Source organism: Protopterus annectens, chromosome 3.part1 (assembly GCF_019279795.1).
Source record: "Protopterus annectens isolate FY-2018-M chromosome 3.part1, PAN1.0, whole genome shotgun sequence".
In the NCBI taxonomy this organism is placed as follows: domain Eukaryota; kingdom Metazoa; phylum Chordata; order Ceratodontiformes; family Protopteridae; genus Protopterus; species Protopterus annectens.
The window spans coordinates 508178699-508191434 of NC_056732.1; the positions used below are offsets into that span (position 1 = coordinate 508178699).

A 12736-nucleotide genomic window follows, 5' to 3' on the forward strand; every position below is an offset into this window, starting at 1 on the left:
GGATGTTGGCAATATCAGTTGGTTCTGTATATTTAGTGTCGTTGTGCTGTAACTCAGGGCAGATCTGAGCGTTGCCATTGAGATTTTTGACATGGCTATAGAATGCTTTGTGGTTGTCTGTAGAATCAGTGGCAATTTTGTTTTCATAACTAGCTTTGGAGGATTTTGAGGGATCTCAGCTTCTTACTGAGGCTGACCAGGGAGTTCCTCCAGTCATGGGATTTTACTCTTTTTTTTTTTTTTTTTTTTTTTTTGTTTTGCAACAGTTTTTCTTCTGTTGTAGAGTTACTTTATGGCAGAAGACCACCAGATTGGCTTCCTTTTTTTGGAGGATAGCATCTTGGTTCTGTTAGGGATAGCATGATCCATGCATTCGTGTAAGTGCTTATAAAGTGCATTTGTGTAGGATTCAGCAGTCCTACCTCTATTGTCCATCTGCATGGGTGTCGTGAAGTTTGCCACTTCTGTCTTGAGAAGTGTGAAGTTGGCTTTGGAGAAAGGTTGATGTTCTTCGTGTTTCGCTGTTGCAGTCATAACTGTAGGGTACTCCTGCCAGCAGGCAGCCCGTGGTCGGCCAGAATATCCGGGTCCGGCGTCGGCTGTATCAGCAAGTTCCCTGATGTCAGAACGCATGGGTATAAAGCTGACAGCCGACGCCATCTTCCCAGTCTTTCTTGCCATGCGGTGCAAAGCAGTTTGCTAGTTGTTGGTTGGCGTTTTCAAGACAGCGTGGTGTGATTGTCGTCGGTCCGAAGTTTTCTACTTCTCTTCTCAAAGCTAAGTACCCCGTTGGGGAAACCTTTTTCTTGCTCCTCCGATGTCAGAAAAAGTTAATAATTGTGTATCGTGTGGAAAACAAATACCTCATAAAGATTTCCACTCTTACTGTCTACCTTGCTTAGGCCCTGACCACGACGTTTCTTGCTGTCGGTTCTGTGCCAGGTTTAATTCTCGCACTATCAAGCGTAGGTACGATTGGGCCTTGAATTACTTCGGTAGACGATTTAATTATAGGATGTCGTCGGATACTTTACCGACTACCGGAATACTGAAGAAACACAAAGACAAGGACAGACCTCCGAGGTCCAAACAGGATATTTTGCAGCCGGAGCCAGCTTCGGGTTCAGCAGTCGTCAGTGAGGTGCTTTTGCAGCCCCTGTTGTCCGCCACTTCAGAACCGATGGCCGACACGGACTCCCATGGGGAGCCATCTAGGCCTAGTAATTTGTCTGCTGCAGGACCTTCAGACGTCGCTCCTTCAGATGGGTCCGGAACCGCTGTGCAGGTACCAGCTTCTGAGGGGGTCTTCAGGCCTTCACATATTACTATTTCCACGAAGACAAAGGCTAAGTCAAAGACTCCTGTTAAACCCAGACTTTCTGCTCAAGCTTCTTCGGATTCAGCTCCTAAGACTCAGAAGCAATTACTATGGATGGCTGAGGATTTATTAACTATGATTAGGGGCTCTCACCCTCCTCCTGAGAAAAGGCCTAGACAGGATATCCCTTATGATTCCAGGCTTCTGTATCTTCTGTTTTTTCCTCTGATCAGGATTACTCTTTTCCTCCTTATGAGGATTTGGATGCAGAGGATTCTGTTCCCTCTCCCCCTGAAGATTTCTCTTTTGGGGAAACCTTGCATGAGATGAGGGAGCATTTTCATTGGGAAGGTCAGGATTATTCTGCTTCCAAAAAGAGACTTAGGGAATTTCTTCTTCTCCCTCAACACAGGCCATTAGCTATTCCTCCTGTACTTGACATTGTGGATGATGCCTTCTCTGAAGCTAACTTGAATCCTGATTCCATGCTGCCTGCTCCTTCTAAGCCTGATAGATTTTACAGGGTCCCTGATTCCCATCAATTCTTATTTAAGAACCCTTCTGCTGATCCTGAAACTATTTTGCAGGGTTCCAAGGCTGCTAAGGCCGCCTCCTCTAAGAATCCTATCCCCTCTGAAAAGGATTCTCATGCCTTGGACAGGTGCGGCAAAAAGGTTTATACTTCAGCTACCCTTTCTATTAGAGCTTTAAATTGCCAGTTTCACATGTTCAAGTATCAACAGTTTCTTTTATCTGTTTTAAAACAAAGGCTTTCTACCTTTCCTGCATGTGCTGAGGACAAGGAATTACAGGATGTGTTGCATGCAACTGAACAAGTTAGCAAACATAGCTTACATTGTGGTTTTGATGCCTTAGAGGCTTCCTGCAGGGCTGCTGCCTCTGGTACTGTTATCAGGAGACATGCTTGACTTCGTGAGCAGAATTTACCTGAACAAGTTAAGGCTAAATTGCTAGATGCCCCTGTTCAGCATGATGTCTTATTTGGATCTAAGGCTGAGGAGGTTATTAAAAAGATGGAAGAAAAAGCCAAGTCTATGCAGACTGTAAAAGATTTTTTGCAAGTACAGCCTCCTAGATTTTCTAGAAATTGGCCGTCCAAAAATTGGTCTTTTCCCACTTCTGACAGGCCTCAAAGGGGAAGATATAGACGCTCCAGAGGTCGGGCTGAGGCCTCTTACAGATCTAGACAGTGGACTGCTTCTTCACCTAGAAGGGGAGAAGACAGACCTCAAACCCAAAGAAAGCAGACCCAATGACTCCCTCTGTTGGGCTACAGGTCCTCCTTCCCTGGATGCCCCTCTCGGAGGAAAACTTTCTCTTTTTTACCAAAATTGGACTCACATTACCCAGGACAAATGGGTGTTAGACGTGATTTTGAAAGGCTACAGATTCCACTTTCACACTCTGCCAAGGCCTTCTGGCTGGCCAGATCTGCCAAAACATCAATGGACAGAGGCCTTAAATCAATTGGACGCTTTATTAGCCTTAAGAGCCATAGAACCTGTTCCACCTCTAGAGGTGGGGAAAGGTTTTTACTCAAGACTTTTTCTGGTCCCAAGAAAACAAAACTCCTGGAGACCTATTCTGGACCTCTCAATATTAAACACCTTTTTGGAAATTCCAAAATTCAAGATACTTACACTTCAGCAACTTCTCCCAATGCTCTCACAAGATGCTTGGATGGTAACATTGGACTTAAAAGAGGCTTACTTACACGTCCCCTTAAGGCAACAGTGTAGAAAGTACCTCAGATTCAAGGCAGGCTCGAGACACTTCCAATTCTCTGTACTGCCATTTGGCTTATCTACTGCGCCCAGAGTTTTTACCAAATGCCTGGCTCCAGTAGTAGCTTACTGCAGACTTCAGGGGATTCAGATTTACCCCTATCTGGACGACTGTCTAATTCAGGCAGACAGCAAAGACCTTTTACTTCAACACCTGCATTTTGTTCAACGTCTTCTCCTACTACTGGGATTCTCAGTGAACACAAAAAAGTCACATTTGATTCCTTCTCAATGAATGACCTTTTTGGGAGCTCTTCTAGACACAAGTTTACAGATGGCCTTCCTTACTCCAGAAAAACAGTTACAGCTGGCTCCAATCTTCAAGACCTTGGCAACATTGACTCAGCTCACTGCAAGGAAATTCCTGCAGGCTTTGGGCTACATGGCCTCTTGCATCCTGTTGATTCCAAATGCGAGGCTTCACATGAGGAAACTTCAATGGTACCTAAAGAGTGTATGGTCTCAGCATTGTCACAATCTGGATACAATGATTCCACTGATTCCCTGCCTCCAGAAGGAATTCCTTTGGTGGTCCAGGGCGTGTGTTTTGAACGAAGGGAAGCCCTTTCGTCTTCCTCAACCTACTCAGATCATAACCACGGACGCCTCGGATTATGCTTGGGGAGCTCATTTTCTAGACAAATGCCAACAGGGCTCTTGGACAAACAAACACCTTCTATGGCACATCAACTTGAAATAAATGTTAGCAGTCCAAAATGCTCTTCTAGCCTTCCAGACTCTTTTGAAGCCAGGACCTCTGCTAATTCGAACAGACAATACCACAGTCATGTGGTACATAAACAAGCAAGGGGTTTTCACTCTTACCCCCTTTGCAGACTTGCCATGACGTTATGGGACACAGCCCTAAATTTGAATCTGGATCTTCAGGCACAGTTCATACCAGGAAATCAGAATCTCTTAGCAGACAGCCTAAGCAGAAACATTTTGGATCCTCACGAATGGATGTTAGACCCCAATTTATTCAGCAAGATAACTGCAGTTTGGGGCTGTCCTCAGATGGATCTGTTTGCATCCCATCTCAACCATCAGTTGCCTCTTTTTTGCACCAGGTCCTTCCACAAGACAGCTTGGAAAGTGGATGCCCTGTCCTTCAGCTGGAGGAATCTTTTGGGATATGCCTTCCCTCCTCTTCCTCTTCTACCTTGGGTATTGCAAAGATAAAGCTGGACAAACCCAGACTGATCATTTTGATAGCTCCAAATTGGCCTCGTCAGTTTTGGTACCCAACTCTACTGCACCTTTGCTTGGAACCCCCTTGGAGTCTTCCTCTGACCCATTCTCTACTGTCCCAGCATCAGGGTCAGGTATTTCACTCTCAAATCAAGACTCTCTGCCTGGCAGCTTGGCTCATCAAAGGCAATTGATTCCTCCTTCTCTTCCTAAACAAGTTTTGGATATTCTTTTGGAAGCTAGGCGTCCTAGTACAAGGAAATCTTATGCTTCTAAATGGAAAAGATTTTGTATTTGGATGCAGGATCATGGCTCTGATCCTTTAATACCTGATATTTCCTCCATTTTACTTTATCTCTCAGACCTTTTGATTAAAGGTATTTCCTTTTCTTCCATTAAAATTCATGCTTCTGCTATTTCGGCTCATTTCAATTGTGATCCTCCCATTTTTTCTCACCAGCTGGTTAGACAATTTCTGAGAGGAGCTAAGAATTTAAGACCTCCTAGATCTCCTCCTGTCCCTCCTTGGGATCTCAACGTATGTCTTGGAAAAGCTTACTTTGCCTCCTTTTGAGCCTGCTGCCTCTGCGGATATTAAGTTCTTATCCTGGAAGACAGCTATCTTGTTGGCCTTGACTTCTGCCAGAAGGGTGTCTGAGTTACAAGCCCTCATGGCCGTGGAACCATACCTAATCTTCCATCAGGACAGAGTTTCCTTGAGGACCAATCCTACTTTTATGCCTAAGGTAGTTTCTAGAGTGGCTCTAAATCAGACTATTCACCTTCCTACCTTTTTCCCAAACCCCCAAAATAAGGGGGAAAGGATTTTGCATACATTGGACGTACACAGGCAACTATGTTTTTACCTGGACAAAACTAAAGATTTCAGAAAATCAGATCAGTTGCTTATCTCATTTGCTTCCAGTTCTCTAGGTAAAGCTATTTCTAAGCAAACTATTTCCAAGTGGATCGCTCATGGAATAAGATATTGTTACTCTCTTCATGGAAAACAGATTCCAGGTACTGTCAGGACTCATTCTACTAGAGCAGCTGCCACTTCAGCAGCCTTTCTCAGAGGTGTTCCTACCAAGGACATTCTGGAGGCTGCCACTTGGAGCTCTGTGCATACCTTTTCCAAGCACTATAACCTCCCTTTGTACTCTAAGTCTAGGGCAGGCTTTGCCTCTGCTGTTTTGCAGGGTCTTCTAGCTGCTCCTTCTTCTTCATAACCTCCTCCCGTGTTCTCAGCTTTGGGATTCTACCCTACAGTTATGACTGCAACAGTGAAACACGAAAAACATAGTACAGTTGTGTATACCTACCATAAATGTAGATGTTCGAGTGTCTTCACTGTTGCAGTCGGTGTTTCCCTCCCTCCAGACCCCTCTTTTTTCTTTTTGCTTACTTTGTTCCCTTTTCCACTACCTTTCTGGTGTATTTGTGTTTCCCTTGGGACACCTTTTGGTTTTATGGGGGCTTCTGACATCGGGGGCAAGAAAGGCTGGAGAAGATGGCGTCGGCTGTCAGCTTTACACCCATGCGTTCTGACGTCAGGGTACTTGCTGATACAGCCGACGCCGGACCCACACTTTGATATTCTGGCCGACCACGGGCTGCCTGCCGGCAGGAGTACCCTACAGTTATGACTGCAACAGTGAAGACACTCGAACATCTACATTTATGGTAGGTATACACAACTGTACTTTTTCCTAATGGGAGGTGGGAGCAGGATGTGGATGTCTAGGGTGATTAGCTTGTGGTCGGATCTGGCCAAAGAGGAGCTGACCTCTGGTGTGGAACACCGGTCACCCATGTTGGTGATGACCAGGTCTGGGATATTGCTGCCCCTGGTGGGGGTGTGGATAAGTTGATCCAAGGTGTTGGAATTTATGATTTCCAGAAAACGTTGAGCAAAAGAGTTGGTACATAAGTAGTTTTCCCAGTTAATGGTAGGGTAGTTGTAATCACCCATTATTAGAGTGTTGGGTTGTACTTTAATATTTTCCAGTGTATCAAGAAAAGAGGAGTGGGAATCCTGGGGCATGGTGGGGGATCTGTAGCAGGCTACAATCTGGATTGCGGTTTTGCCTAGAGTTAGTTGAACTTGGATAATCTCGGATGCATTATGCTGAGCAACTAGTTGGTGTGGATATCCTTAATGAATACGGACACGCCTCCACCTTTAGTGTTTCATTCTGGGTTTGGTGACCGAAAGGTTTGGTATGAATTATAGCCTGGTAATGCAGGGATGCTCTCTGGAGCTTTGAACCAGGTCTCTGTCACTGCACAGATGTCAGTGTTCTCCATTTTAAGGAGTGCCTCGAGTGAGTGCATTTTGAGGTTTAGACTTCTAGCACTGAGTAGCATTACCCTCAGATTTTGCTTGCTTGTACCTGTTACGGTGGTGAATTTGTCATTTGAACCTTGCCTAAAAAAGGCACTATAGGGGTGGCAGGAGCCTTTGCCAGTATCCGGAATCCCAAGGGTGACAGGTGCAGGCCATCTCTGGCAAAGCATCGTGGTCTGTCGATCATGTCATCCCAGGCCGACAGATACTGGATTCCCTTAGAATGACACCAGAAGCTTAGCCAATTGTTAGTCAGTCATTTTGTCCTTGTACTGTGGTGTCATTGTGGGTGATGGCAGGATGCTACTCAGGGCTAGGGTCATACCGGCCTGGGCTACAAGATCGGAGAGGTTTTCCATGTCACTTTCATGTAGTTCAGGGAGGGAAGTCTCAGGTCATTCACACCAACATGGACAATGACAGAGTCATATTTGTATTTGTTGTGGAGTGACCTGAGTGCGTGCATTATGGGCGGATCGTGGCACCTGACAGGCAGCTGACAGTAACTTTTTCCTTGTTCAGCCTGGTGAGTGGAACATCAGTGTGCCTGACTATAGAGTCACCTATGACTAGAGTGTTGGGTATGTTATGCCTTATGGGCTGTAGTTGAGTGGCACACTGAGTATGTGGGCTATGTGTCATTTGGGTTGTGTTGGGGGGTGGAGGTTGCTTGCATTTCTTCTTTGGAGGTCTCTGTTTGGGCAGATTTGTACTGAGAGCCTTCGCGAATGTAGATGTGTGTTTTGTACTTCTGTGTGTGTGTTTTGTGTGTGTTTTGGTGGTGTAGGTTTCGAGCTTTTATTAGCTATTACTTCCACAAGAAGAGTATCGGAAATTCAAGCCTTATCCTGCAAGCCCCCCTATGTAATATTTCACAAGGATAGGGTTTTCCTCAGGACTAATCCTTCTTGCCAAAGGTAGTTTCAGAATCTAATATCAATCAAACCTTTCATCTACCAGTCTTTTTCCCTAATGTCTCCCGTACTTGTCGTGTTCTACTTATCTTATTTATAATAGTCTCTGTGGTGCAGTCGGTTAGCACGTTTGGCTTTTAACCGAAAGGTTGGAGGTTCGAGCCCACCCAGGGATGAAAATAGGATTTGGACAGCACAGTGGTGTAGCGGTAGTGTTCTCACCTCACAGCAAGAGATTCAACGGTTCAATTCTCAGCTGGGGTACCTTCTGTGTGGAGTCTGCATGTCCTCCCTGCATTCATGTGGGTTTCCTCCGGGTACTCCAGTTTCCTCCCATGTTACAAAGACATGCATCTGGAGGTTTTCTCCCCGGGCCTCCGCAGTAAATTGGCTTTGTTCCAAGTTGGACTTTCCTGGTAAACAAATGTTAAATAAATAAAAATAAAATGAGAGAGTATGGTCTGCACTTATTAGATGTTCACAGGCAGTTATGTTTTTACCTTCACAGAGCAAAGGATGTTCTGTTGCCCTATCTCACCTTCATTCTTACATATGGTTTTAGAGCCGATCCTCCGCTCGACTCTGCCTATTTCAAAGCTTGAAGTCACTCAGTTGGCTCGTGGCAAGGTAGGTATCCCATAGTGCACTAGTAAGAATCCCCAGATCTCGTTTGCTGCGTCTACGAGTTCAGAAGTGCTGTCTTTCTTGGCCGTGACCAAGTTGGATTTTTCTTCTTTATTCTTGTTTATAATGATCATTTTTTTTTTTCATAATAAGAAGTAGCTTAGTATAAATAGCTTAGTCATTATTATTATAGATAGTAATTTAGTGGTGTGTTTTTGAAAATTTGCAAAGTTATTGTTAAAAACTTGTTGTCCTTTTTTCTCCGAGTGGTATCCCTTCCTTGGTGTGCTAGTTTTTTGATGTATTTACATATTTAGCATAGGTCCGTATTTGTTAGGACCTTTTCCAATCTTCTCTCTTTTGACTAGAGTAGTAGTATACATTTGATAGTTGTGTGCAGTTTAATTCTTATTAGCTAGTTAATTGGCATGTTGTTGAATTGCAGTCCTTGTAGCAAATTCTTGACGTAGCTTTTCCTCTGCTTACGGCTACGTAGTCCTCTATTAACCTTTCTCTAGGGTTGTTTCCTCAACAGGGCTAGGCCCGTTTATGTTAGAGGACCTAGTCCTCTGTTGTTTTTTCCTTGTATGCAGTGTTAGGTCCATTTAAGTTAGAGGGTCTTGTCCTCTCTTCCTGTTTATTCCCTCCTGTGTTTGTGTTTGTGGTAATGTGTCTAAGGAGTCTAAGAATCATGAACCTTCGAGTTTTAAAAAGGGTCTCAAATGTTCTCAAAAAATATCACGGACGTAGTAATTGTGTTTACTGCCTAGGTGCCATACATCTTCAGGAGATATGTTCTTTTTGTTACTCCTTCAGTTCTCTGGTTCTCCAGGAAAAGAACAAATTGATCCTAAAAGGTCTCCTTAAGCTTTCCTTTGAGGAGGATTTAGCTAGCTCATCATCATCACATTCCAGGTCTCCCTCTTCTAAAAAAGAGAAACTCAAGTCGGCCAAGAAACAGTCTCCCACACCGACTATTTTATCTGGACCTCCACAGAAAATTTCAAAATTGGACAAATCTTCTACCTCTTCGGTCTGAGCCGGTCTAGGTTATCGACATCGACACTCCAGTATCGGCCCCAAGTTTTTCGGAGCCGACTACTGAACATTTACCTTTGAGCCAGTCTAGAGAATTATTACCGGTCTCCCCGACTCTCAGATCTCCGATTTTTGCAGAGATCAAGATCACCTACCTTGTCTTCCAGATTCTCCAAGAGTCTTTCTGAAGAGGATGTAGAGAAGAGTGGTGCTTAGACTTTTGAAGTCGGCGGCGCTAGCTAATTTGTTGCCGGCTCCGACCCAGTCGGTTCCAAAGCCTTCAAAGGCCATACTCCCTGCTTCTGTTCCTCCTCCGACCCATGTTGGTCCTTCGGACCTAGAGCTATTGGTGCCAATTGTTGTGGAACAGTCGGTTCCAGCATCTCTCTTGTCTGTCTCTGAGCAGAGTTCTGCTTCAGCGCCGTCGCTTTGGAACAGGGGGTGTCCTCGGAGCCAGAGAGATCTGCTTTTGAGATGATGAGGAGCAATGCTGTCTAGGTCTTCAGCTCCACACAAAGATACCAATGCTCTTCTCCCTCAAGCTCCAAACTCTGTCTCAGCACCATCTCTCTCTCTCTTGACAGCAGAGACCCACAGCCTCAGGAGCCCCCATTGGGTGGCCCCCAGTCTTCCGAGACCTCCCCAGAATACCTTTGTGAGGAGCATCCTCGGAAGAGAACTTGCAAGAGGAAGCATGTAGACTCCCTTGATGAGTCCATCACCTCTGACACTGACCTAGAGGAGTGAGAAGGGTCCCTAGGTCGTCCTCTGATATCTCCTTTGTAGATATCCTAGATGTCCTGAAACAGAGAGGCTGCTGTGGCCCACTGTCACTCCTGATGAGTCAGTGTACCTGAAGGCTTTCAGGTCTCAATCTTCAGCCTCTTGGGTGTCTCCACCTTTTGATGAACTCTTAGATTTAGTCAGTCGAGAGGTGTGGGAAACTCCTGATGCCGTGGAACCAGTCCCCAGAAGGCCCAACAAATTTCTTTCAGCCCCCAGAGTTTTTGTCTAAGGGTGTGCCTGTAGATGCCATGGTGGTGGCAGCAGCCACAAAGACGGAACTAGCGGAAACCTCCTCATCTGTCCATCCACCGAACAAGGAGTCTCGAATGATGGATAGATATGTGAAGCATATCTTCTCTTCAGTGGCATTTACACTCCGATCGCTGAATTACCTCACTCATTTTACTAGGCTTCAAAAAGGTCTCCTAAAGGAGCTAGGAGATACTCTCCAAGGTACCTTAGCTGAAGGAGTCCCTGAGAAGGTTACTGCTCAGTTGTCTACCTTAAATTCTATTGTTTACTCCTCCATGAGGCTGATATCTTATGCAGCAGATGGAGCGAGCAGGGCAGCGGGTTCAGGAGTCTCCCTTAGGAGACATTCCTGGATGCGTTTATGCAATTTTGCTGAGCCCTTCATATCTACATTTACCAACGCCCCCCTTGACAGTTCCTCTCTTTTTAGACCAAAGGTAAAAGATACACTCACCAGGTGCGAGCAGGAAGGGAAAACTCTTTCTGCTGTGGTAGTACGTTTTTCTGTCCCTTCTAGACCATACCCTAAAGGTCAGAGAGGCGGGAAAATGTGGTTCAAGAAATCTCAGAGATTTTTCCCGGATGCACAAGGTGATTCCTCCTACAGAGGCAGAGGAGGAGGAAGTAGTGGTAGACGTCATCCTAGAGGCAGGGGGGTCCACAAAATCAGGGTGACTGCGATTCCTTTCATGGACGTCCCTATCAGCGCTCCTAAAGTGGGGCCCGACTGCGCTTCTCTGGATCCAGTTGGGGGTCACTTATCTTTGTATCCAGAAGCCTGGCACAACATCACCCAAGACAAGTGGGTACAAAGAATAATTTCCAGAGGATACTCCATACCCTTCTCTTTCCCACCTCATCCCACCAAGAAATTCCCAGATGTTCCACCCACTCACAGGGATCAAGCAACTGTAGAAGTCCAAAAGTTGCTTCAGAAGAGAGTCATCCAAACAGTCTCCACAGACCAGATAGGATTCAGAACTTACTCCAGATCCTTTAGTGCCAAAACGAACAGGGGACTGGAGGCCCATTTTAGATCTCAGCAAGTTAAACGAAACAGTAAAGAAGTCCAAGTTCCGAATGGTAACACTGTAGTCTATACTCCCTCTGCTAGGGAAAGACAATTGGATGTGCTCCATAGACCTCCAAGATGCATACTACCACATAAAAATGGACAGAGCATCAAGGAGTCATTTACGCTTCTGGCTGGTGGGAGATGGTCATTACCAATTTTGTGCTCTGCCCTTTGGTCTCCCCACAGCTCCCAGGGTGCTCAACAAATGCGTGGCAGTGGTAATGGCACACTTGAGACGTCTTGGATTCCAAGTGTTTCCGTACCTGGACGACTGGCTCCTGACTGCCACCACCAGGCACCTACTTCTACAAGCCAGGGATTCAACCATCCAAGTGTGCACTCAACTGTGGATTACTATAAATTGGGAAAAGTCTGCCTTGTTACCCTCTCAATATGTGACTTTTATAGGTGCAGAAATAGACGGTCGCCATGATGGCTCACATTCCTGCAGACAGAATACAAAATCAAAGACAACAGAAATGTCTACTCCCCCAACACAAAGTCAAAGCAAAGACAGTGATCAAACTTCTAGAAACAATGGCCTTTACTATAACTCTAGTTCCACTAGCCAGACTACACATGAGAATCCTTCAATGACTACATTTTTCCCAGTGGTCTCTTCAACAACTGCCTCTGTCTCATTCTATTTTGATAACGTAGTCTTGCAAAAAGGATTTTCATTTGTGGATAGAGGCCAATCGACTAATGATAGGGACACCATTCATTCCTCACCAACCCGTTGCTACTGTGACCACGGATGCCTCCCAGATTGGGGGGGGGGCATTATCTAGGCAGGACAGTCCAAGGCACATGGCAAGAACACAAGGCTCACTTGCATATCAGTGTCCTAGAGATGAGAGCAGTGCTACTAGCATTGCCGACATTCCACAACTTTCTCCCTCTAGGGATCAGACAATATGTCAGTGGTATAGTATATAAACAAACAAGGAGGATCCATTTCGTATTTGGCAGTGGGGCGGTATCTTCCCAATGCTTTCTAGTTGCAACGCATATCCCGGGGACAACCAGTGTGATAGCCGACAAGCTCAGCAGGGCAATCTTGATGCCTCACAATTGGTCTCTGAATCACAAAGTCGCGGAACAGATTTTCCACAAATGGGGACCACCTTGCTGCAATCTGTTTGCCAGACTAGTCAATGCCAAATGCAGCAGCTACTTCTCCCTCATCCCCCCACCGGAGGAGACACTGAGAGACACACTTGTTCACAATTGGCCCTTGGGACTTCTTTATGCATCCCCTTCCTTTCCACTAATATCGAAAGAGAGCCAGCAAGCAAAGACCTTGGTAAGTAGAATGATTCTTATCACTCCTTACTGGCCTCATCAGATTTGGTTCCCCTTTCTCGGCCTCACCTTCTGGACGAT

The 12736-nt window shown here is 45.5% G+C and overlaps 1 protein-coding gene and 1 non-coding gene across 2 annotated transcripts in view; both read left to right on the forward strand.

The window, feature by feature from the left end:
* The window catches only part of NDRG1 (N-myc downstream regulated 1), an 896718-nt gene that overhangs the window by 438007 nt on the left and 445975 nt on the right, over positions 1 to 12736 (forward strand). The gene's annotated exons all lie outside the window — the stretch shown is intronic.
* On the forward strand, positions 7678 to 7751 carry TRNAK-UUU. The gene has a single exon. It is a non-coding gene; the product is annotated as a tRNA-Lys (tRNA).